Genomic DNA, 25,440 nt, shown 5'->3' with positions numbered 1-25,440 from the left:
CGGGGGCGCGCGGCGGAGGGCGACGGCGATGGCGGCGGGGGGCGGAGGACGACGGCGACGGGCGACGGCGTGGGCTCGGGGGCACGTGCGACGGCGACGACGGCGGGGCAGCCTGGCGGCGTAGATCGAGCTCGCGGCGTCGTCGGGCGGGGGGAAACTGGCGATGGAAATCTGAAAATTTCCTAAGTGCTGGCTTATATAGCAAAGGCTTTGGTCCCGGTTCGACGCACAAACCGGGACCAATGCCACCTTTAGTCCCGGTTGGTGGCACCAACCGGGACCAAAGGCCTCTTTTCACCAGCCCAAAGGGCGAGAAGCAGAGGGCTTTGGTCCCGGTTGGTGGCACTAACCGGGTCTAAAGGATGGGCATTGGTTCCGGTTGGTGCCACCAACCGGGACCAAAGGGGAGCGTTGGTTCCGGTTGGAGCCACCAACCGGGACTAATGTGCTGGCGCGGTGCGGTGGGAAGTTTAGTCCCACCTCGCTAGCTGAGAGAGCTCAGCACCTGTTTATAAGCTGCGTTGCAGCTCAGGTGCTGAGCTCCTCTCTAATATGCAGGCAGTACATGCCTACCCTTGTCACTGCCATGTTGGGCCTATTGGGCCTGCGGGCCTGCATCCTGGCCCATGTGCAGATGGGTTTCTAGTCGTATGCAGGCCGTGTGGCCCATTAGGCGGCATTTTTTTTCTAGTATTTTTTGTTTTTTGAATTATTTATTTTCTTTTGATTTTTGCTTTATTTTTTTATTCTTTTTGCTTTTAGCTCAGAATAATTATAAACTTTCTGTTACTCCATTAGTTTCCAAATTTGAATAGTTTAAATTTTAATTCTTTACGAAAATACTAGAGGTTTATAAAAGCTTTTTAGTTGATTCCTTTTGCTATTAGAGTTTATAAAAGCATTTCAAATGAACTCTGAAAAGGTTGAAAGTTTGCATGGTATCATCATTTCATCCACATAACATGTTCAAGAAAGTTGAGAGGGTTACGCCAAAAACTGGATGCACTTCGTGTACAAAACGAACAATCTCTTTCAAAGTATCAGGATTTCATACGGAAACTCGTCTGTTACAAAGGGATTTCATTTTTTTAAACTTATTTGAACTCCTGACTTTTGGCGTGTTCAAAATGCACCATTCAAAGCCACATCATCATTTTTCAATCCTTTCTGACTTCATTTGTTATTTTTCATGCATTTACTAATTATTTTGAGCTATAAGACCCTAAAATTGAAAAGCATTTCAAATGAACTCTGAAAAGGTTGAAAGTTGGCATGGTATCATCATTTCATCCACATAGCATGTGCAAGAAAGTTGAGAGGGTTACGGCAAAAACTGGATGCACTTCGTGTACAAAACGGACAATCTCTTTCAAAGTATCAGGATTTCATCCGGAAACTCGTCTGTTACAAAGGGATTTCATTTTTTAAAACTTATTTGAACTCCTGACTTTCTGTGTGTTCAAAATGCACCATTCAAAGCCACATCAGCATTTTTCAGTCCTTTCTGACTTCATTTGTTATTTTTCATGCATTTACTAATTATTTTGAGCTATAAGACCCTAAAATTGAAAAGCATTTCAAATGAACTCTGAAAAAAGTTGAAAGTTGGCATGGTATCATCATTTCATCCACATAGCATGTGCAAGAAAGTTGAGAGGGTTACGGCAAAAACTGGATGCACTTCGTGTACAAAACGGACAATCTCTTTCAAAGTATCAGGATTTCATCCGGAAACTCGTCTGTTACAAAGGGATTTCATTTTTTAAAACTTATTTGAACTCCTGACTTTCTGTGTGTTCAAAATGCACCATTCAAAGCCACATCAGCATTTTTCAGTCCTTTCTGACTTCATTTGTTATTTTTCATGCATTTACTAATTATTTTGAGCTATAAGACCCTAAAATTGAAAAGCATTTCAAATGAACTCTGAAAAAAGTTGAAAGTTGGCATGGTATCATCATTTCATCTACATAGCATGTGCAAGAAAGTTCAGAGGGTTACGACAAAAACTGGATGCACTTCGTGTACAAAACGGACAATCTCTTTCAAAGTATCAGGATTTCATCCGGAAACTCGTCTGTTACAAAGGGATTTCATTTTTTAAAACTTATTTGAATTCCTGACTTTTTGTGTGTTCAAAATGCACCATTCAAAGCCATATCATCATTTTTCAACCCTTTCTGACTTCATTTGTTATTTGTCATGCATTTACTAATTATTTTGAGCTATAAGACCCTAAAATTGAAAAGCATTTCAAATGAACTCTGAAAAAAGTTGAAAGTTGGCATGGTATCATCATTTCATCTACATAGCATGTGCAAGAAAGTTCAGAGGGTTACGACAAAAACTGGATGCACTTCGTGTACAAAACGGACAATCTCTTTCAAAGTATCAGGATTTCATCCGGAAACTCGTCTGTTACAAAGGGATTTCATTTTTTAAAACTTATTTGAATTCCTGACTTTTTGTGTGTTCAAAATGCACCATTCAAAGCCATATCATCATTTTTCAACCCTTTCTGACTTCATTTGTTATTTGTCATGCATTTACTAATTATTTTGAGCTATAAGACCCTAAAATTGAAAAGCATTTCAAATGAATTCTGAAAAGGTTGAAAGTTGGCATGGTATCATTATTTCATACACATAGCATGTGCAAGAAAGTCGAGAGGGTTACGGCAAAAACTGGATGCACTTCGTGTACAAAACGGACAATCTTATTCAAAGTATCAGGATTTCATAAGGAAACTCGTCTGTTACAAAGGGATTTCATTTTTTTTAAACTTATTTGAACTCCTGACTTTTTGTGTGTTCAAAATGCACCATTCAAAGCAGAGACTGATTTTGGATGGTGCATATTCAACACACAAAAAGTCTGTAAAGATCGCCAACCCTAACATAAAAAAATGAGCATAGATGCGCTTATAGAGAAAATTCAACCTAAATTCATAATAAATTTCTATGAATTTCAGAGAAACTCACTCTGAATTTAGGTCAAATTCCCTGTATAAGGGCATCTATTTTCATTTTGAGAGGAGCTCAAGAAGGCAGAGAGGGACGGGCTTATAAACCGGTGTGAGCGCCCTTCGGTTGGCGAGGTGGGACTAAACTCTGGCCGCAACGAGGACCAACCCTGTAGTCCCGGTTTGTGGCACAAACCGGGACTAATAGTCATGGGCCAGGGGCGAGGCGCATTGGTCCCGGTTCGTGCCTTGAACCAGGACCAAAAGGTCCAGACGAATCGGGACCAGTGGCCCACGTGGCCCGGCCGGCCCCCTGGGCTCACGAACCGGGACTAATGCACCCCATGGGTTCCGGTTCGTGCGGAACCGGGACTAATGGGCTGGCCAGGCCCGAACGAAAGCCCTGTTTTCTACTAGTGATAGGCCCAGGTCTGCCCACCGTGTCGCCACCACGTGTTTGCGCCCCACACGAACAAGGGGCCTGTGCAGCATTCCGCCAACAATAGCACTTGGTCGCACCGCTGCAGGCCCCGGATAGCCAGCTCCGACGCTGGAGTGAGCAGACCGGGTGCTGCCTAGATCCGTGCCCTCGAACCCGCACACAGGTAGCCACAACTGTCGCTAAGCTGTAACATAACATGCCTATGCTTGCAGACGCAACCCCCCGCCTCTTCGGCCGCCCCATGGTACCACCACTCCCACACACAGTAGACAACAACCCGAGGCTGACACTGCGTCGCCATGGACGGATCCAACTCACACACACCATCGCGCCAGATCCACGCGGGCGCCTCCCAAAGAGATGCCCCGCCGGTACCATCCATGGAGCCTAACCGGGCTTTGCAGACGAGCTCCTCAGGCGACGGCGAGCTCAAGGAGAGGAGGGCGTGGGAAGATGTCGACCCCCCGTGTCGCCAGAGAGAGAGGCGACACGACAGTTATAAGTGTGGTTCCTCAGTGACACTGTACAACATTTTTTTTTCATTTGTCTAGATACACAGATACATCCATATCTAGACAAATCTACTACAAGAATTTTGAGACGGAGGTAATATATCATAGTGGCCAGGATATTGATATAAATAAAAAGTGGTGTATTACCAGTTTACCACGCCACACATCTTCCGATAAATTAGGTATCTAAAGATTAGGATTTAGGGCCTCCACTGAGGTTTTGGGTCCGGCAACAGGAATCTCTTGTCTCGAATGTAAGCATTCATGACTTCCATAACAAATGATCAAGGGGGATGAAGGGTTATCGAGGAGAGCGGCTCCTATGCTTAGCTACGTGAGGGATAGCTTGATCTTATTTGAAGCTTTGCTTGCGATGAACAACAAGCAAGCAAGAATGGTCACTTGCAATGTGAGTATGTATGCTGAATGGTAGGAACTAGGAGTGCAATCAACACACATGTAGGATTAGAAGTTACCGAATGTGGGTGGGGCGACCGGCCTGCTCTCTCCCTGACAACGCTGGAGTATGATTCTACCGCCGGAGAAGGTGATGTTTTCTTTTGTTCGGCACACATGTGAAACACGTATAGCGGTATAGGTAGTGTTTCTACACTCGTGTGAGAGGCACCTATTGTGCCACACACATTATATTTTGTTGTGGGGCACAATTTACTTAGTCAGATAAAGTTATTGCGCATGTATAACGACATCGCTGCTACCTTGGGCCTACCCGCTAGTCCTGGTAAGAAGCGTGAGCTTAATGAGGGAAAACGAGACAAGTGATGACTACTTTTTTTGCAGCTTGGCCGAACTGAAACTAGATAGCACATGCACGAGCAGCACATGATAAAAAAGTTTTAAGGTTTAAGAACATCTCTAGCATATCCAGTAAAAGGCCTCGGTCCTTATAATAACTATCAGTTTTCGTGTACATGACAACATAGTTGTCAGGCTAGTAGTGGTCTTCCTTTCGCTCCTTTGGGTTCAAAATATAAAATGACTAACAATATTTCCAGCAAACTGTGTTTGTCAACTAACCATGTACACTTCCATGACATCAATATACATATAGGTTTTCCTGCCAGAAAAGGTAACCCATTTGTAATTCAAGCATCCAATTGTACTAGACCGAAGGGTCCCAAGCCAACCAACTCTCAACATACTCAACAGAAAATTGGATTTTTTTTCCAGTTAATCGGATCCATCGTCCATGGTAGATAAAATAAGTACGAGAAATCTGTGTTGTGGTTCAAGGAAATTAGGCGAAAGGAAAAGAAGCTTAATTAAATCTAGGACAAAACAATTTCTGATAGATCAAATTCTAGGAACAACTAACCTAGCCTAGTTAATTACGAGATCTTGCAAGGCTGAGGATGTTCTGGAATCCTCACTATCGCATCGAATGTCCATCCCTGCCGCCGTAGTCGAGGTCTAATATGACCTCCTCTATATGAGTAACCGCTCCAGCAACCTCAAGAGCGATGGGGATCGCCGCTGCCCTGGCGGCGGCCTCATCCAACACCTGGAGAAAGCTAAGGATGGTCACATGTTGCAATACAATTTCATCTAGATCACATATCTTTCCCTAACAATAAAGAAGCTATTGCTTCTGGCGGTACATCACTAAAATTGTCCTCAAAGTTGCAAAATTTTACCACCAATGCCAAAGTGACAAAAGACCGTTTTGCAGAGTATGCCCCAGCCTGGGCCGGCCCGTGCACAGGGACCTACTATACTGCGCTGTGCGCGATGTGGAAGACATGGTGCGCCCATTTGGGCCAGCCCATGTGCGGGTGCCTGTTTTTCTAATTTATTTTTTATATTTTTTTCTGATTCATTTTTACTTTTTGTACTCTAAATAATTTGGAAATTCAAAAGGTTTTGAAATTTAGAAAACTGATATATTTCAAATAAAATGTTCAAGAAAACATAAAATGTTTGTGAATTCAAAAAATGATCCGGATTTTTCTAAAAATGTTTGCATATTAAAAAATGTTCGCAATTAAAAAATATGTTTATAAATAAAAAAGTCCATGATTTTGAAAAAAGTCCGTGTATTAAAAATTATTATGAAATTGAACAAAAGATTTTCTAATTCAATTTTTTATGCATTTTAGAAAATGTCCTAAATTTTTTAAAATAGACTGCCAATTACAATAGAGTTTATTGATTCAAAAGAAAATGCTGAAAAATTGTTCACAATATAAAAAAATGTTTGTAAATAGTGAAAAAAGTTAATGAATTTAAAAAATGTTCACAAATTTGTAAAAATGTTCACAAATGATCGAAGGTACATAGTTAAACAGTAGTGCTTCTGAGTCTTTGTGACTATATACCCCTGTGAATTTTGAAAAATCGAGAAAACGCAAAACTTTTGCGTTTGATTGCATTGAAAGGATGGGGAAAAGTTACAGTCCTCCTAGGAGGTTAGTTTTACATTACATCATACAACTCAGTGAACATCCTAGGATTGGTGCAGAACAATCCGCAGGCCTTGTGCCCCTGCCTTAGCCCAGCATCGGATCTCACCCCTGATCTCGTTGAGGAGCCCAGCGATGGAAGGCATCGCGTTGTCGAAGACACATTCACTGATTTGACAATTTAGCCGGACATAGCGCCTATCACTGATTTGATGTCATTGGCGATGTTCTTGGCATCTGCTGCAATACCAGCCAATCCCCTCCTTCCTAACCCAGCGCAGTAGAGCCCATTTTCACCTTTCTAGTGATTCGGATATTCTTTGATGGGCAGTCCATTGCAATTTAACATGTTCTCACCGTTCTAGGATAAAAAAATAACATAGAGCTTGTTAGTAGATTTAACAATTGTTGCACCAAGGAAACAAACTCAGACATATTCAAACCTTGAGCCATATATTTGCTGTGCTTTTGTATCCACTTGCAAACACAATCGCGTCAAATGATATCTTTTTACGGCACTGAAATTCAACTATATCGCCCATGATCTTACTAGTACTCCCTTGTACCTGTAGGAGATGATTAGAATATTGATAACTTGGCATATGAAGACAACATATGTTATGAAATTTATGTCATGTCAAGGATATACTTACATTGATGATACCTTTTTTGATTAACCCAACAGTGCCAACATCAATAACAGCGGATCGGCCGGTTTCTGACTTGAGGATCATTGGACCCATTTTTGGCCTTCTGATGCCATACCTCGATAGGTCTCCAAATATTAAATTCGCCGCCATCACAAGGTTATCGACTAGATTCAATGGAAGACGGCGAGCAAGTGTCATCCCCAACCGGATTAGTTCCTTTGTCATTATATGAATCTGGAACCACAAAACATGTCACATATCTTTTGAAGCCTGCATCATAAAATAAAATTTCATAGAATCATCTTCTTTGAAGAGTTATTTTTTCAGTGTAGTTCGTCTAATTATTTAGTTGTCTGTGCATGTTATAAAATAGTCTATCGCTCTATAACATGAAAAACTTTCTAGTAACAACTCTGAAAAATTGCATCCTTCTAGTGGTGACTATAATAAGAAATTGCCCTGTACCCACTGAAAATATATAGTGCCCGTAGGGTGGGGGTGGGGGGGATCCCCTAGTGTTTCCAGGTCAAAAAATAATATATAGTGCGTGTACATACCGGGCTTCATATAACGATTAAAGTATTGGCACCATGGACCGCAAGGTCATAAGCAATTTCCATTCCAGAGTTGCCAAATCCAACGACCAATACATTCATGCCAGAGTAGCTCTTGCCTGACTTGTAGCTTGAGGAGTGGATGACATCACCCGGAAAACTTTGCAGTCCGGGGATCATTGGAATATTCTCCGCACTATTCTCACCACTTGCCATGACAAAAAACTTTGCTGTAAACCTGACTATTGTGCTCTTTGCCATGTCATGTGCCACGATGGACCAACATTTTTCGTCGTTGTCAAATGTGGATGACTCCACACTAGTGAGATACTTGGGTTTAATATTGAAACGCTCAACATAGTCATCCAAGTACTGCACAAACAAGGTTTTTGGTATGTATGTTGGCGCATCTAGTGGGTATGACATGTGTGGCAACTCACAGAACTCCTTTGCAAGATGCAGCTTGAGGCGATCGTAGGTGCGGTAGCGCCAAAGCGACGTGCTGCAACTTTCACGGTCGACAATGACATAGGGAATTGAGAATTGGCTAAGGCATGATGCTGTTGCAAGGCCTGCTGGCCCAGCGCCAACAATCAACACTACAACATTCTCCATTTCAAAGAGAATAGTTGACAAAGTTATGGGATGGGTGCAATGGTAGGCTAGAGTGTTTGATTGTTTGCTCGATGAATCTTTGGATGCATATGTGGGCATATATATACAGGTATGTTTCATGTGTCAATCTATTTAGAATGCGGAATGAAAAAGGTAAATATTTATTGACGCCTTATCCTGGTGTGTGTACTAGTATTCCATCTAAATATTGAACCGTTGGTGTGAAAGCATTTCCTGATACATTATAGGGATACAAAATAGCCAGGAAACGCACTCTTGATCAATTGTTTTTTTGGAAACTTATCAACCGGCTTTGGATATGTTTAGACTAAAATCTCTTTAGAATTTCTTTCCATTCCTGTTGTCATCAATGAAAATTCATATAGGATAAGTATATGTTCAGTATATACTCCCTCCGTCCCGAATTACTTGTCGCAGAAATGAATGTATCTAGACGTATTTTTAGTTCTAGATACATCCATTTCTATCCATTTTCAGGATGGGGAATACTTGCATGCTAATTAAGATTCAAGAAAGATTGTCCTCCGTTGAGGTTTTGGGTCTGGCAACATGAGTGTCTTGTCTCGAATGTTAGCATTCATGACTTCCATAACAAATGATCAAGGGGGGTCAAGGGTTACCGAGGAGAGCGGCTCCTATGCTTAGCTCCATGAGGGATGGCTTGATATTATTTGAAGCTTTGCTTGCGATGAACAACAAGCAAGCAAGAATGGTCACTTGCAATGTGAGTATGTATGCTGAACGTGGAATGCGATCAACACACATGTAGGATTAGAAGTTAACGAATGTGGGTGGGGCGACCGACCTGCTCTCTCCCTGACAACGCTGGAGTATGATTTTACCGCCGGAGAAAGTGATATTTTCTTTTGTTCGGCACACATGTGAAACACATGTCGGGGAACGCAGTAATTTCAAATTTTTTCCTACGCACACGCAAGATCCATCTAGGTGACGCATAGCAACGAGCGGGAGAGTGTGTCCATGTACCCTCGTAGACCGAAAGCGGAAGCGTTAAGTAACGCGGTTGATGTAGTCGAATGTCGGTGTGGAACGACACCTATGGGATCACAAGAATCCCTATTACGGTTGCCGGGGCGCAGGGTTGCGAGAAGAGTAGGATTAGTAATCAGCACAAAGATCGTTTATCCAGGTTCGGGCCGCGAGGATGCGTAAAACCCTAGTCCTGCTTTGGTGGGTGTATTTCAGAGAGTTCTTGAGCTCTCGAACTAGCTATGATGAGTGCGTGGTTCGAAAGAGCCGAATCCTTCTCCAGTATGCCATGGGCCTCCTTTTATAGTCGAAAGGGGCTGCCACAGTGGCATACAGGAGGTGGAAAGGCGTACAGTATTACGAGCTTATCGCTCATATTACAGGACAAGACGCATTTAATGCGCCACTGAGGTGTCCCCTAGCTTTATCGGGGACGGGGGCGAGGCCCGTCCCGTCCGTCGCTGCTCCTCCTCGCTTCGACACGTGCCCCGGCCAGTGATGCGTGCGGCGCCATGTAGGCAGGCAGGCAGCTGAGGTGGCACAGTGGTGGAGCCTCCACAAAGATCTGCATGCCGCCACGAAGGCGCCTGTTGAGTTGGCCTGGGAGCTGCATGTTGCCACGCAGGTGCCCGCTCAGCTGGTTGAGCTGGCAGCTGCATGCGAACGGCGGTGGAGACTTGGTTGGTGCGGGCCTGGTAGTGGTCCTGCTGGCGTCCTCGGCGAGGGCCTTGACGGGTGGCCCGGCAAGGGTCTTGCCGTGGTGCGCTGTCGTCCCCGGCAAGGATCTTGCCGGGGGTCTGGTGGCCTTCCTCGGCAAGGATCTTGCCGAGGATCGCCGTCTTCTAATCCTCTTCTCATATTGAGTGTTCCTTGTCTTCACAATGATCTGCATGCCACCATGGAGGTGCCTCCCGAGCCCTGGCCCAACGTGATTGATGGTGCTGGAAACTGTGGGCTCAAGGGTGGTGTGCTCCGCTGGTGTTGGACGGGCCGCCCCGGCAAGAGTCTTACCGGGGCCGCTGAGGCTGCCCCGGCAAGGGTCTTGCTGGGGGAACCCGCTTCGTCCCTCTGCTCTTTGTGGTCTTAGCCTTGGCATTACTCTGGCTGACTCGGGCTTCGGTTTTACCTCGGTTCACCTCCCCTGCCTCGTCAAGTGCGGCCGTGGCGCGTGGCTCCGACTGCCCGTGCACAAGTAAAGGGGTCGAAAGGAGAGCCCCTACTTTCGTACACTGACAGGAGCCCCCGGGCCTGGGCCACACATAAGCGCGACACGTTGTTGGGCCAGGCCCAAAACAGTGCGTGGGCAGGCGGGGCGGTTTTTACCGTGGTAAAACTTTTCGTGCGCTGCGCTTCCCACGATCTGTGTTGAATGCGCGACGTGGGGGGGGGTGCGCGTGACGTGGGCGGCATGCGTGGGGCGGTTCCCGCACACATGCGTCACATCGCAGTAAATGGGCAGTGCGACGCGCACCTTCCCCATAAAAAGGGATAACCGCGGGCGCACTGTTCCTTTTACCCTTCGCGCAACCCCAATCTCGGAAGCCTCCATTCGCCTTCCTCTTCTTCCCCAAGCTTCGCTCTTACTCGTCGCCGTTGCGTTCCCGCCGTCCTCTGTTTCTTGCCCCCCTCCCTCAGCCGCCATGGCGCCAAAATCCACCAAGGGCAAGGGAGTGGCCAAGGATGCCGGAGCGGCGGAGCCGCCGGAGAGTGCGCTGGCGGTGCAGCGGACGCAGTCTGCCTTCTTCCCCTCAACAGTTGACGTGTTCGAGCTTCGGGAAGCCTTCAAGCCCCTGTGGGGGGTGAAGACGGGGGGAGAGAAGTCGGGGCATCCAGCCACGCGTGTCATCCCCGCCAACTGCGCCGAGGCGGCCCCAAATTGGTACCCCTTCTTTGTCGACTATTTTTCCTGCGGGCTTTGTCCTCCCTTCTTCGATTTCTTCAGCGACATCATGCACACCTTTGGCTTCCGCCTCTTGGATTTTACCCCGAATGCGGTGGCGTGCATGGCCCTTTTCGCGCACCTCTGCGAGGGTTTCGCTGGGGTGCAACACAACACAACGCTCTTCCGCCATTACTTCTTTCCTCGGATCCAGACGGGAGGCGCCATTTCTGGTTGCATCACCTAGATCCCAAGGTCCAAGGGAGCGTACCCGGATGGCGCCATGAAGGAGAGGTGGGAAGAATGGCGGGGCCGATGGTGCTGGATCAAAGAGAAGGACCTGCCAACGTTCTGCGAAGTTCGCCGGGTGCCGCCGGTCCACAGAAGCGATTGGAGCGACGTCGACACCGCCGACGAGAAGCTCACGGTCGCCACCACCAGGATCCTTAGGCTCACCGAGGCCAGGCTCACCCTTGAGATGATCGGGGCGGGCTTCATCCGCCGCTGGATCGCTCCACTGCACAACAAGGGGAGGCCAGCCTGGCTCTTCACGAACCCCGCCGACATAAGGCGGCTTCGGCCCCGCCTCGACCAGAACTTCACAGTGATGGGGCATGCCCATTTCTGCCAGCGGCTCTTCCAGCTCGATGTGGGCCGCGACGGCGAGGTCGAGCGGACCAGCAAGGTCGCGAGGGCCGCTGCGAAGGCCGGCAAGGTCTTCAAGGGGCCTCTGTTCAAGCTGCCGGCGGGAGTGGTCCCGCTGTGCAGTAATTCGCGCCGGACCGAGATCATCGCCATGATGCCGGACTGCAACGCGCATGGCCCTAACCCAAGCTGGAAGGAGCCGGAGAACGTCGAGGTGCAGCAGTTCTTTGACACTCTACACGAGGGGTACATCAACACCGACGCCAAGCGGCTGCTTGTCCAGGACAGCACCCAGGCGGAACTAGACTACATCGCCACAAGGGCGAGGGAGGCGCAGCTTGCCGATGAGGCCGGTAGCGCCGGTGGTGTGGAGGACAGGGCCGCGACGGCCGAGGAGGAGGAGGAGCTCGCCCGATGGGCGGCGGCCACCGGGGAAGCCAGCAGCACCGGCACCGAGGCTCCTCTGGTTGAGGACGCAGCCAACGAGTCGTCGTCGGAGGAGGCCGGGGCTGTTGACCCTCCGGCCACGGGGAGAGGGCGAGTCCTGCGGCCGGCCACCTCTGGCGAGCCGGTGCGGCCCGTCAGGGCCGCGCGGCGGCCAAAGTCCCCGGAGGAGTCCGCGCGTCAGACGAGGGCCGCGGCGGCGAAGAAGGTGGTGAAGGCCGCGGCAGCAAGGAAGAAGGCATCTGCTTCTTCTTTGTCCAAGCGCACGCAGACTCCGCCCTCCTCCCCTCCTCCGGTAGATGCTGACGCGGGGGTCACTTTCGACTTCGGATCCCTCGGCCCGACGAGGAAGAGGAAAACAGCAGAGGAGGAGGTGGACGACGAGTAAGTATCTGGTTTCTTCCTGTCATCTCTGTCTCCTCAATCTGTGTCGCTTGTCTTGACTTGCTTTCATCTTTGCAGGGACGCGGAGACGCTGGCCTAAAGGGTGAAGAGTGCCAAGATCTCGGCGGGCGGCCAGCCCCCGGTTGGTACTTCAAGGGCGCCACTGGTGGTGTTGAGCAGCCCGGACAGCAGCCCCCGGCACAGCCCCCAGCGTAAGCTCACTACTCTCCCCTCGTCGACATGTGTCAGGGGTACGATACTTTGGTGCTGACCTTGCCGGGTATGCAGGAGGAGAGCGGTAGCAGGAGGAGCCGCAGAGGGCTACTCCCAACACACCGCCCCCATCGACCACGCCGCCCCAAGGGGCGTCCTCGGTAAGGGCGCCAAGCACCGAGCCCACGCACATGGAGGAGGAGGAGGAGGAGAACTTGGGCGCTGGCGGCTTTGCCTCGACGCCAAATGTTGGCGGGGAGGGGACTTCTTCTTCCCAGCCTGGCACTGGCGCTGGTAAGTCGCTCGCCTTTCGTCCCTGTTCCTTTTTCTTTTTTGCTGACCCTTGGTCTTGGCCTTGCCTTACTCCCTTCTTCGGTGTCCAGATTCCTTCTCGGTGAACCCAGAGGACGTGGACGCCATCATCGAGGACGTCGCCAAGGCCTCCGAGGCGGACGCCGAGAAGATCGCCACCGAGGAGGCCGCCAAGGGCACTGCTGAGGATGCCGCAAGGGGCCTGCCGGGGAGGCCAGCAAGGCCACCGCTGAGGAGACCGACAAGGGGCCTGCCGGGGAGGCCGGCAGGGCCTCTGCCGAGGAGGAGGAGGAGGTGGCTGATGACCAGCCTTCCTCCTCTGCTGCTTTCGGCTCCGGCAAGTACCTGAGGTGAGTGACGACTTGTTCGTCCACCTTCCAGGCGCGTCGAGCACCAGGACACCCGTCGAGGGACAGGTGTTCGACGACGAAGTGCTTGCCGCCGCCGGGCTTGAGGTCGTCGACGAGCCGAGCGTTGGTAGCGATGGCTCGCAGGAAGAGCGGCTCCTCCACGCCATGGGCGCCAGCTTCCGGAAGCTCCAGGCGCTCCATCGCGCCCGCCTGCACAAGGCTAAGTCCAGGACAGCGGTGGTGGAGAAGGCGGAGGCGGACCTCCAGAAGCGCGTTGCCGAGACGCAGGACTGGTTCCGCCAGGCTCACAAGGAGCTGAAGGCCGCCCAGGGCGAGCTGGCCAAGCGCAACGTGGAGCTCACCATGAAGCTTGCAGACATTGAGAAGGCCCAAGAGACGGCGAAGAACTTGGCCGCTGCCGCCGAAGCCGCCCGGACCCAGCACGAGGCTGCACTGAACTCCCAGGAGGAGGACCTCGCCGCGCGCGAGGAGAAGCTTGCCGCTATGCTTCGCGGCAAGGATGAAGAGGTGGAGAAGCTTGCCTTGCAGCGGACCCGTGAGCTGGAGCAGAGGCACCAAGAGGCGCTCGATGCCCATGCCCTAGTCCACGCTGGCAAGGTGAAGGAGCTGGAGGTGGAGCGGGATGGGCTAAAGGAGCAGGTCCTGAAGCTGTCCCATGAGAAGGACACGCTCAACGGCGCTCTGACGGAGGCGCAGGGCACGGCCATCAGCAAGGCCGGGGAGCTCTCCGAGGCCATCAAGTCCATCAAGGACCTCACACTGAAGCTGGAGGGCCTCGAGGGGATGCTCACGGAGGCCAAAGCCCGGGAGGGGACCCTGGCCAGGGAGCTGGAGACCGAGAAGCAGCTGCAGAAGAACGAGGCCGCCGAGCACAAGGATTTCAAGGAGGGCGTGAACCGCTGGATCGGCCGCCTCGAGGACGTCCCCGACAGGATCACCGCGCAGCTGGCTACCATGGGGATGCCAAACATCAGGTACGCCCCAGAGCGCAGTGGGACCACCAACGCCAAGCTGACCGTGTTCTTTGAGTGCGTTCTCGGGGCCTTGGAGCAGCTTCACGCCAACCGGGCGGCCTCGCTGGCCGATGAGGCCCGGAGGCTTTGCCAGGGCGCCATGACCAAGGTTCTCACCAAGGTGGCATACTGGTACCCCGACCTCGACTTCGACGCCGCGCTGGAGAGCTTGCCGGAGGATACTGACCTCGCGCCGCTCAGGGAGCGCATAAAGCCCATCATCAGCCGTGTCGGCGGAATTCTGAGGGTGGAGGGCCAGCGCCGGGATTAGGCACCCCTTTTTTATCATCGTTGCTGGTTCATGTCCAAGACAGTTTCTATCTTTAGTTAGAACCGCATCAACAATTTGATGTGATATAACTCTGCAGTACTCTCGATTTATGCATGTTATTTTCCCGTTCGATTTTTCCTTGTATGTCCACCCTATGTAACTGGGTAGGCTTTCCGGCGCGTAAACCCAGGGCGACGTCTTGGGGACAGATCCCCATTGGCCTGCCGGGTGTGCTTGCTGCCAGGCGAACCACCTTACCGCCCTTAGCGCGGCCGCCCGAACTGTCGAGCTTGACTCGAGTCAGAGTTGAGAGCGTTGCCAAGTGGGGAAGGCTACCCCGCCATTCTCGACGCGGCCGCTTTGAGCTGTTGATCCGACTCGAAACAGAACAAGGGCGTTGCCAATCGCGGGAGGGCCCCTTAGCGTGCAGGTTTTCCATACATATGCAAGATCTCCGAGGACGATAACCTTATGTATAAAAGGAAATAACTCAAGGCTCTGAACGACTTAGCTTTTCTGTCGCCGCGCTGGCATCCTTCGCGTTCGCAGGCGGCGCTCTTTTCTCCCGGCCGCCTCCTTCTTGGGAGCCATGGCGATGAAGAACTACTAGGCTAACTACCAGACCAGATTCTCACAATTGTGCCCCCTACCTGGCGCGCCAAAGATGTCGGTGTGGAACGACACCTATGGGATCACAAGAATCCCTATACGGTTGCCGGGGCGCAGGGTTGCGAGAAGAGCAGGATTAGTAATCAGCACAAGGATCGTTTACCCAGGTTCGGGCCGCGAGGATGCGTAAAACCCTAGTCCTGCTTTGGTGGGTGTATTTCAGAGAGTTCTTGAGCTCTCGAACTAGCTATGGTGAGTGCGTGGTTCGAAAGAGCCGAATCCTTCTCCAGTATGCCATGGGCCTCCTTTTATAGTTGAAAGGGGCTGCCACATTGGCATACAGGAGGTGGAAAGGCGTACAGTATTACGAGCTTATCACTCGTATTACAGGACAAGACGCATTTAATGCACCGCTGAGGTGTCCCCTAGCTTTATCGGGGACGGGGGCGAGGCCCATCCCGTCCGTCGCCGCTCCTCCTCGCTTCGACACGCGCCCCGGCCAGTGATGCGTGCGGTGCCATGTAGGCAGGCAGGCAGCTGAGGTGGCGCGGTGGTGGAGCCTCCACGAAGATCTGCATGCCACCACGCAGGCACTTGTTGAGTTGGCCTGGGAGCTGCATGTTGCCACGCAGGTGCCCGCTCAGCTGGTTGAGCTGGCAGCTGCATGCGAACGGCGGCGGAGACTTGGTTGGTGTGGGCCTGGTAGTGGTCCTGCTGGCGTCCTCGGCGAGGGCCTTGCCGGGTGGCTCGGCAAGGGTCTTGCCGTGGCGCGCTGTCGTCCCCGACAAGGATCTTGCCGGGGGTCTAGTGGCCTTCCTCGGCAAGGATCTTGCCGAGGATCATCGTCTTCTAATCCTCTTCTGATCTTGAGTGTTCCTTGTCTTCACAAAGATCTGCATGCCACCATGGAGGTGCCTCCCGAGCCCTGGCCCAACATGGTTGATGGTGTTGGAAACTGTGGGCTCAAGGGTGGTGTGCTCCACTGGTGTTGGACGGGCCGCCCCGGCAAGAGTCTTGCCGGGGCCGCTGAGGCTGCCCCGGCAAGGGTCTTGCCGAGGGAACCCGCTTCGTCCCTCTGCTCTTTGTGGTCTTGGCCTTGGCGTTACTCAGGCTGCCTCAGGCTTCGGTTTTACCTCGGTTCACCTCCCCTGCCTCGTCAAGTGCGGCCGTGGCTCCGACTGCCCGTGCACAAGTAAAGGGGTCGAAAGGAGAGCCCCTACTTTCGTACACCGACATCGAACGTCTTCGCGATCCAACCGATCAAGTACCGAATGCACGGCACCTCCGCGATCTGCACACGTTCAGCTCGGTGACGTCCCTCGTACTCTTGATCCAGTTGAGGCCGAGGGAGAGTTTCGCCAGCACGACGGCGTGTTGACGGTGATGATGAAGTTACCGACACAGGGCTTCGCCTAAGCTCTACAACGATATGACCGAGGTGGAAATCTGTGGAGGGAGGCACCGCACACGGCTAAGACAACTGTCAACTTGTGTGTCTATGGGGTGCCCCCTTCCCCCGTATATAAAGGAGTGGAGAAGGGAGGGCCGGCCCTCTCTATGGCGTGCCCCAAGGGGGATTCCTACTCCTAGTAGGAGTAGGTTCCCCCCTTCCCTAGTTGGAGTAGGAGAAGAAGGAAGAGGTAGAGGGAGAGAAGGAAAGTGGGGCCGGCCCCCACCCAATTCGGATTGGGCTTGGGGGGCGCCCTCCACCTGGCCGCTTCCTCCTCTCTTCCACAAAGGCCCAATAAGGCCCATTGACTCCCCAGGGGTTCCGGTAACCTCCCGGTACTCCGGAAAATGCCCGAACTCATCCGGAACCATTCCGGTGTCCAAATATAGCCTTCCAATATATCGATCTTTATGTCTCAACCATTTTGAGACTCCTCGTCATTTCCGTGATCACATCCGGGACTCCGAACAACCTTCAGTACATCAAAACACATAAACTCATAATACCGACCGTCATCGAATGTTAAGCGTGCGGACCCTACGGGTTCGAGAACCATGTAGACATGACCGAGACTCATCTCCGATTAATAACCAATAGCGGAACCTGGATGCTCATATTGGCTCCCACATATTCTAGAAGATCTTTATCGGTCAAACCGCAAAACAACATAAGTTGTTTCCTTTGTCATCGGTATGTTACTTGCCCAAGATTCGATAGTTGGTATCTCAATACCTAGTTCAATATCGTTACGGGCAACTCTCTTTAGTCGTTTCCGTAATGCATCATCCCGCAACTAACTCATTAGTCACATTACTTGCAAGGCTTATAGTGATGTGCATTGCCGAGAGGGCCCAGAGATACCTCTCCGACAATCGGAGTGACAAATCCTAATCTCGATCTATGCCAACTCAAAAAACACCATCGGAGACACCTGTATAACATCTTTATAACCACCCAGTTACGTTGTGACGTTTGATAGCACACTAAGTGTTCCTCCGGTATTCGGGAGTTGCATAATCTCATAGTCATAGGAACATGTATAAGTCATGAATAAAGCAATAGCAACAAACTAAACGATCATCGTGCTAAGCTAACGGATGGGTCTTGTCAATCACATCCTTCTCTAATGATGTGACCCCGTTAATCAAATGCAACTCATGTCTATGGCTAGGAAACTTAACCATCTTTGACTAACGAGCTAGTCATGTAGAGGCATACTAGTGACACTCTATTTGTTCTATGTATTCACACATGTACTAAGTTTCCGGTTAATACAATTCTAGCATGAATAATAAACATTTATCATGATATAAGGAAATATAAATAACACTTTATTATTGCCTCTAGGGCATATTTCCTTCAATCTTCCACTTGCACTAGAGTCAATAATCTAGATTACATAATAATGATTCTAACACCCATGGAGTCTTGGTGCTCATCATGTTTTGCTCGTGAGAGAGGCTTAGTCAACGGGTCTGCAACATTCAGATCCGTATGTATCTTGCAAATCTCTATGTCTCCCTCCTTGACTTGATCGCGGATGGAATTGAAGCGTCTCTTGATGTGCTTGGTTCTCTTGTGAAATCTGGATTCCTTTGCCAAGGCAATTGCACCAGTATTGTCACAAAAGATTTTCATTGGACCCAATGCACTAGGTATGACACCTAGATCGGATATGAACTCCTTCATCCAGACTCCTTCATTTGCTGCTTCCGAAGCAGCTATGTACTTCGCTTCACACGAAGATCCCCTCACGACGCTTTCCTTAGAACTGCACCAACTGACAGCTCCACCGTTCAATATAAATACGTATCCGGTTTGCGACTTAGAGTCATCTGGATCAGTGTCAAAGCTTGCATCAACGTAACCATTTACGACGAGCTCTTTGTCACCTCCATAAACGAGAAATATATCCTTAGTCCTTTTCAGGTATTTCAGGATGTTCTTGACTGCTGTCCAGTGATCCACTCCTGGATTACTTTGGTACCTCCCTGCTAAACTGATAACAAGGCACACATCAGGTCTGGTACACAGCATTGCATACATGATAGAACCTATGGCTGAAGCATAGGGGATGACTTTCATTTTCTCTCTATCTTCTGCAGTGGTCGGGCATTGAGTCTGACTCAACTTCACACCTTGTAACAAAGGCAAGAACCATTTATTTGCTTGATCCATTTTGAACTTCTTCAAAACTTTATAAAGGTATGTGCTTTGTGAAAGTCCAATATATAAGCAGCTTCACCGAGGTCCTTCATTGAAAAACTCTTGTTCAAGTATCCTTTTATGCTATCCAGAAATTCTATGTCATTTCCAATTAACAATATGTCATCCACATATAATATTAGAAATGCTACAGAGCTCCCACTCACTTTCTTGTAAATACAGGCTTCTCCAAAAGTCTGTATAAAACCATATGCTTTGATCACACTATCAAAACGTTTATTCCAACTCCGAGATGCTTGCACCAGTCCATAAATGGATCGCTGGAGCTTGCACACTTTGTTAGCATCCTTTGGATTGATAAAACCTTCTGGTTGCATCATATACAACTCTTCTTCCAGAAATCCATTCAGGAATGCAGTTTTTGCATCCATTTGCCAAATTTCATAATCATAAAATGCGGCAATTGCTAACATGATTCGGATGGACTTCAGCATCGCTAGGGGTGAGAAGGTCTCATCGTAGTCAACTCCTTGAACTTGTCGAAAACCTTTCGCAACAAGTCGAGCTTTGTAGACAGTAGCATTACCGTCAGCGTCAGTCTTCTTCCTGAAGATCCATTTATTCTTTATGGCTTGCCGATCATCGGGCAAGTCAACCAAAGTCCACACTTTGTTCTCATACATGGATCCCATCTCAGATTTCATGGCCTCAAGCCATTTCGCGGATTCTGGGCTCATCATCGCTTTCTCATGAAGGAAATATGCCCTAGAGGCAATAATAAAGTTATTATTTATTTCCTTATATCATGATAAATGTTTATTATTCATGCTAGAATTGTATTAACCGGAAACATAATACATGTGTGAATACATAGACAAACATAGTGTCACTAGTATGCCTCTACTTGACTAGCTTGTTGATCAAAGATGGTTATGTTTCCTAGCCATAGACATGAGTTGTCATTTGATTAACGGGATCACATCATTAGGAGAATGATGTGATTGACTTGACCCATTCCTTTAGCTTAGCACTCGATCGTTTAGTATGTTGCTATTGCTTTCTTCATGACTTATACATGTTCCTATGACTATGAGATTATGCAACTCCCGTTTACCGGAGGAACACTTTGTGTGCTACCAAACGTCACAACGTAACTGGGTGATTATAAAGGTACTCTACAGGTGTCTCCAAAGGTACTTGTTGGGTTGGCGTATTTCGAGATTAGGATTTGTCACTCCGATTGTCGGAGAGGTATCTCTGGGCCCTCTCGGTAATGCACATCACTATAAGCCTTGCAAGCATTGTAACTAATGAGTTAGTTGCGGGATGATATATTATGGAATGAGTAAAGAGACTTGCCGGTAACGAGATTGAACTAGGTATTGAGATACCGACGATCGAATCTCGGGCAAGTAACATACCGATGACTAAGGGAACAACGTATGTTGTTACGCGGTCTGACCGATAAAGATCTTCGCAGAATATGTGGGAGCCAATATGAGCATCCAGGTTCCGCTATTAGTTATTGACCGGAGACATGTCTCGGTCATGTCTACATAGTTCTCGAACCCGTAGGGTCCGCACGCTTAAAGTTTGATGACGGTTGTATTATGAGTTTATGTGTTTTGATGTACCGAAGGTAGTTCGGAGTCCCGGATGAGATCGGGGACATGACGAGGAGTCTCGAAATGGCCGAGACGTAAAGATCGATATATTGGACGACTATATTCGGACTTCGGAAAGGTTCCGAGTGATTCGGGTATTTATCGGTGTACCGGAGAGTTACGGGAATTCGCCGGGGAGAAGTATTGGGCCTTATTGGGCCATACGGGAATAGAGGAGAGAGGCCAAAAGAAAGGAGGCGCGCACCCCCCGTCTGGTCTGAATTGGACAAGGGGTGCAGCCCCCTTTTCCTTCTCCCTCTCCCCCTCTTTTCTTCTCTCCTACTCCAACAAGGAAAGGAGGAGTCCTACTCCCGGTGGGAGTAGGACTCCCCCCTTGGCGCGACCTCCTCCTTGGCCGGCCGCCTCCCCCTTGCTCCTTTATATACGGGGGCAGGGGGGCACCCCATAGACACAACAATTGATCGTTTGATCTTTTAGCCGTGTGCGGTGCCCCCCTCCACCATAGTCTACCTCGATAATATTGTAGCGGTGCTTAGGCGAAGCCCTGCGTCGGTAGAACATCATCATCGTCACCACGCCGTCGTGCCGACGAAACTCTCCCTCAACACTCGGCTGGACCGGAGTTCAAGGGACGTCATCGGGCTGAACGTGTGCTGAACTTGGAGGTACCGTGCGTTCGGTACTTGATCGGTCGGATCGTGAAGACGTACGACTACATCAACCGCATTGTGCTAACGCTTTCGCTTTCGGTCTACGAGGGTACGTGGACAACACTCTCCCCTCTCGTTGCTATGCATCACCATGATCTTGCATGTGGGTAGGAATTTTTTTGAAATTACTACGTTCCCAACAGTGGCATCCGAGCCTGGTTTTATGCGTTGATGTTATATGCACGAGTAGAACACAAGTGAGTTGTGGGCAATATAAGTCATACTGCTTACCAGCATGGCATACTTTGGTTCGGCGGTACTGTTGGATGAAGCGGCCCGGACCGACATTACGCGTACGCTTACGCGAGACTGGTTCTTCCGACGTGCTTTGCATAGAGGTGGCTGGCAGGTGTCAGTTTCTCCAACTTTAGTTGAACCGAGTGTGGCTACGCCCGGTCCTTGCGAAGGTTAAAACAGCACCAACTTGACAAACTATCGTTGTGGTTTTGATGCGTAGGTAAGAATGGTTCTTGCTAAGCCCAGTAGCAACCACGTAAAACTTGCAACAACAAAGTAGAGGACGTCTAACTTGTTTTTGCAGGGCATGTTGTGATGTGATATGGTCAAGACATGATGCTAAATTTTATTGTATGAGATGATCATGTTTTGTAACCGAGTTATCGGCAACTAGCAGGAGCCATATCACTACAAAAAGAAAAAAGTCCATTTTACTACCCTGAATAAAGTCGGTGGTTCAATTTACCCCCTGATCTATTTTTCGGCTTCTTTTACCCCCCAAACAAACCCAAACCGGACAAAACACCCCCCTGGCTGGTTTTTCTCCACCCTCTGCTGATGTGGCACTAGTCAACGGCGGTTTTGACCTGGGTGGGGCCCCCTTGTCAGGTTTCTCTTTCTCTCTCTCTCTCTCTCTCTCTCTCTCTCTCTCCCCATCGCTCTCGAAGTTGCTGGAGCAGTTACTCATATAGAGGAGCTCATATTATACCTCGACTACAGCGGCAGGGATGGACATTCGATGCGATAGTCAGAATTCCAGAACATCCTCAGCCTTGCAAGATCACGTAATTAACTAAGCTAGGCTAGTTGTTCCTAGAATCTGATCTATAAGAAATTGTTTTGTCCTAGATTTAATTAAGCTTCTTTTCCTTTCGCCTAATTTCCTTGAACCACAACACAGATTTCTTGTACTTGTTTTATCTACCATGGACGATGGATCTGATTAACTAAAAGAAATCCAATTTTCTATTGAGTACGTTGAGAGTTGGTTGGCTTGGGACCCTTCGGTCTAGTACAATTGCATGCTTGAACTACAAATGGGTTAACTTTTCTGGCAGGAAAACCTATATATGTATTGATGTCATGGAAGTGTACATGGTTAGTTGACAAACACAATTTGCTGGAAATATTGTTAGTCAATTTATATTTTGAACTCAAAGAAACGAAAGGAAGACAACTACTAGCATCACAACTATGTTGTCATGTACGCGAAAACTAATAGTTATTATAAGGACCGAGGCGTTTTACGGGATCTGCTAAGATGCTCTTAAACCTTAGAACTTTTTTATCATGTGCTGCTCATGCATGTCCTATCCAGTTTTAGTTCAGCCAAGCTTAGCCAGCAAAAGTAGTCATCACTTGTCTCGTTTTCCCTCATTAAGCTCACGCTTCTTACCAGGACTGACGGATAGGCCCAAGGTGGCAGCGATGTCGTTATACATGCGCAATAGCTTTACCTGACTGAGTAAATCGTGCCCCGCAACGAAAAATAATGTGTGTGGCACCGTAGGTGCCTCTCACGCGAGTGTAGAAACACTGCCTATACCGCTATATGCGTTGAAGGAAATATGCCCTAGAGGCAATAATAAAGTTGTTATTTATATTTCCTTATATCATGATAAATGTTTATTATTCATGCTAGAATTGTATTAACCGGAAACTTAGTACATGTGTGAATACATAGACAAAACAGAGTGTCACTAGTATGCCTCTACTTGACTAGCTCGTTAATCAAAGATGGTTAAGTTTCCTAGCCATGGACAAGAGTTGTCATTTGATGAACGTGATCACATCATTAGAGAATGATGTGATTGACTTGACCCATCCGTTAGCTTAGCACTATGATCGTTCGGTTTATTGCTATTGCTTTCTTCATAACTTATACATGTTCCTATGACTATGAGATTATGCAACTCCTGATTACCGGAGGAACACTTAGTGTGCTATCAAATGTCACAACGTAACTGGGTGATTATAAGGATGCTCTACATGTGTCTCTGATGGTGTTTGTTGAGTTGGCATAGATTGAGATTAGGATTTGTCACTCCGATTGACGGAGAGGTATCTCTGGGCCCTCTCGGTAAAGCACATCACTATAAGCCTTGCAAGCAATGTGACTAATGAGTTAGTTACAGGATGATGCATTACGGAACGAGTAAAGAGACTTGCCGGTAACGAGATTGAACTAGGTATGATGATACCGACGATCGAATCTCGGGCAAGTAACATACCGATGACAAAGGGAACAACGTATGTTGTTATGCGGTTAGACCGATAAAGATCTTCGTAGAATATGTAGGAACCAATATGAGCATCTAGGTTCCGCTATTGGTTATTGATCGGAGATGAGTCTCGGTCATGTCTACATAGTTCTCGAACCCGTAGGGTCCGCACACTTAACGTTCGATGACGGTCGGTATTATGAGTTTATGTGTTTTGATGTACCTAAGGTAGTTCGCAGTCCCGGATGTGATCACGGACATGACGAGGAGTCTTGAAATGGTCGAGACATGAAGATTGATATATTGGAAGGTTATGTTTGGACACCGGAAAGGTTTCGGATGAGTTCGAGCATATACCAGAGTACCGGAGGTTTACCGGAACCCCCCGGGGGCTATATGGGCCTACATGGGCTTTAGTGGGAGAGAGAGGATGCGGCCAAGAGGTGGGGGCGCGCCCCCAAGCCCAATCTGAATTGGTAGGGGGGCCGGCCCCCTTTTCCTTCCTCTCCTCTTCCCCTTCCTTCCCCCTCCTATTAGGACTAGGAAAGGGGGGAAACCTACTCCTAGTAGGAGTAGGAATCCCCCCTTGGGGCGCACCATGAGGAACGGTCGGCCCCCTCCTCCCCTCCTTTATATACGGGGGAGGGGGCACCCCATAGACACACAAGTTGACAGTTGTCTTAGCCGTGTGCGGTGCCCCCTCCACAGATTTCCACCTCGGTCACATCGTTGCAGTGCTTAGGCGAAGCCCTGCGCCGGTAACTTCATCATCACCGTCACCACGCCGTCGTGCTGACGAAACTCTCCCTCGACCTCAGTTGGATCTAGAGTTCGTGGGACGTCACCGAGCTGAACGTGTGCAAATCGCGGAGGTGCCGTACCTTCGGTACTAGGATCGGTCGGATCGTGAAGACGTACGACTACATCAACCGCATTGTCATAACTCTCCCGCTTTCGGTCTATGAGGGTACGTAGACAACACTCTCCCCTCTCATTGCTATGCATCACATAGATAGATCTTGCGTGATCGTAGGATTTTTTTTGAAATTACTACGTTACCCAACATCATTAACTAACAAGCACAAGTCGAAATGAGCCAAACTATCGAGCGCTCATTATGCTCGCGAGCTTCGAGCTTTTCGTCCAGCCCTAATAAGCATTCTGATAACCGTGCGTCATCTTTCAAGATTGAAACTTTTTGGGATTTCTAGAATATTTGAAATTTCAACTTCCATTTTTTTTATTCAGCTTCAAGCACTAGTAGGAAAAGGGGCTTTTACCCCGGTTTGTAAGGGCCTTTTGTCCCGGTTCTCGAACCGGGACTAAAGGGTCGTTTCTAAAGCCCTAACCCTTTAGTCCCGGTTCTTACACGAACCGGGACAGAAGGTCCTCCACGTGGCCGCTGCTGCCAGCCCAGGCAGGGGGGCCTTTGGTCCCGGTTGGTGCCACCAACCGGGACCAATAGGCAGGGCCTTTTGTCCCGGTTGGTGTCACCAACCGGGACCAATAGGCATCCACGCGTCAGCAGCTGGCAGGAGCTGAGGTTTTTGTTTTTTTTGAAAGGGGGTGGTTTAGGGGTTTTGGGGGGCTAATTGAGGTGTTTCATATATTGTGTTAGCTAGCTAATTAATAGAGAGAAGTGTCCTCTCTTATCTCTGTGCTTGGTCGATGCTACGTACTATATACGTATGGAGAGGAGTAGACACGCTAGCTAGTAATCAAA

At 49.0% G+C, this 25,440-nt stretch overlaps 1 pseudogene; it reads right to left on the bottom strand.

The window, feature by feature from the left end:
• Window positions 1–6,189: 6,189 nt before the first annotated feature.
• Window positions 6,190–8,155, bottom strand: LOC109750527 (probable indole-3-pyruvate monooxygenase YUCCA10; annotated as a pseudogene).
• Between the last annotated feature and the right edge of the window lie 17,285 nt (window positions 8,156–25,440).

This window comes from Aegilops tauschii, chromosome 7 (genome assembly GCF_002575655.3).
Source record: "Aegilops tauschii subsp. strangulata cultivar AL8/78 chromosome 7, Aet v6.0, whole genome shotgun sequence".
Classification (NCBI taxonomy): Eukaryota; Viridiplantae; Streptophyta; class Magnoliopsida; order Poales; family Poaceae; genus Aegilops; species Aegilops tauschii.
This window is presented reverse-complemented; position numbering and strand designations above follow the sequence as displayed.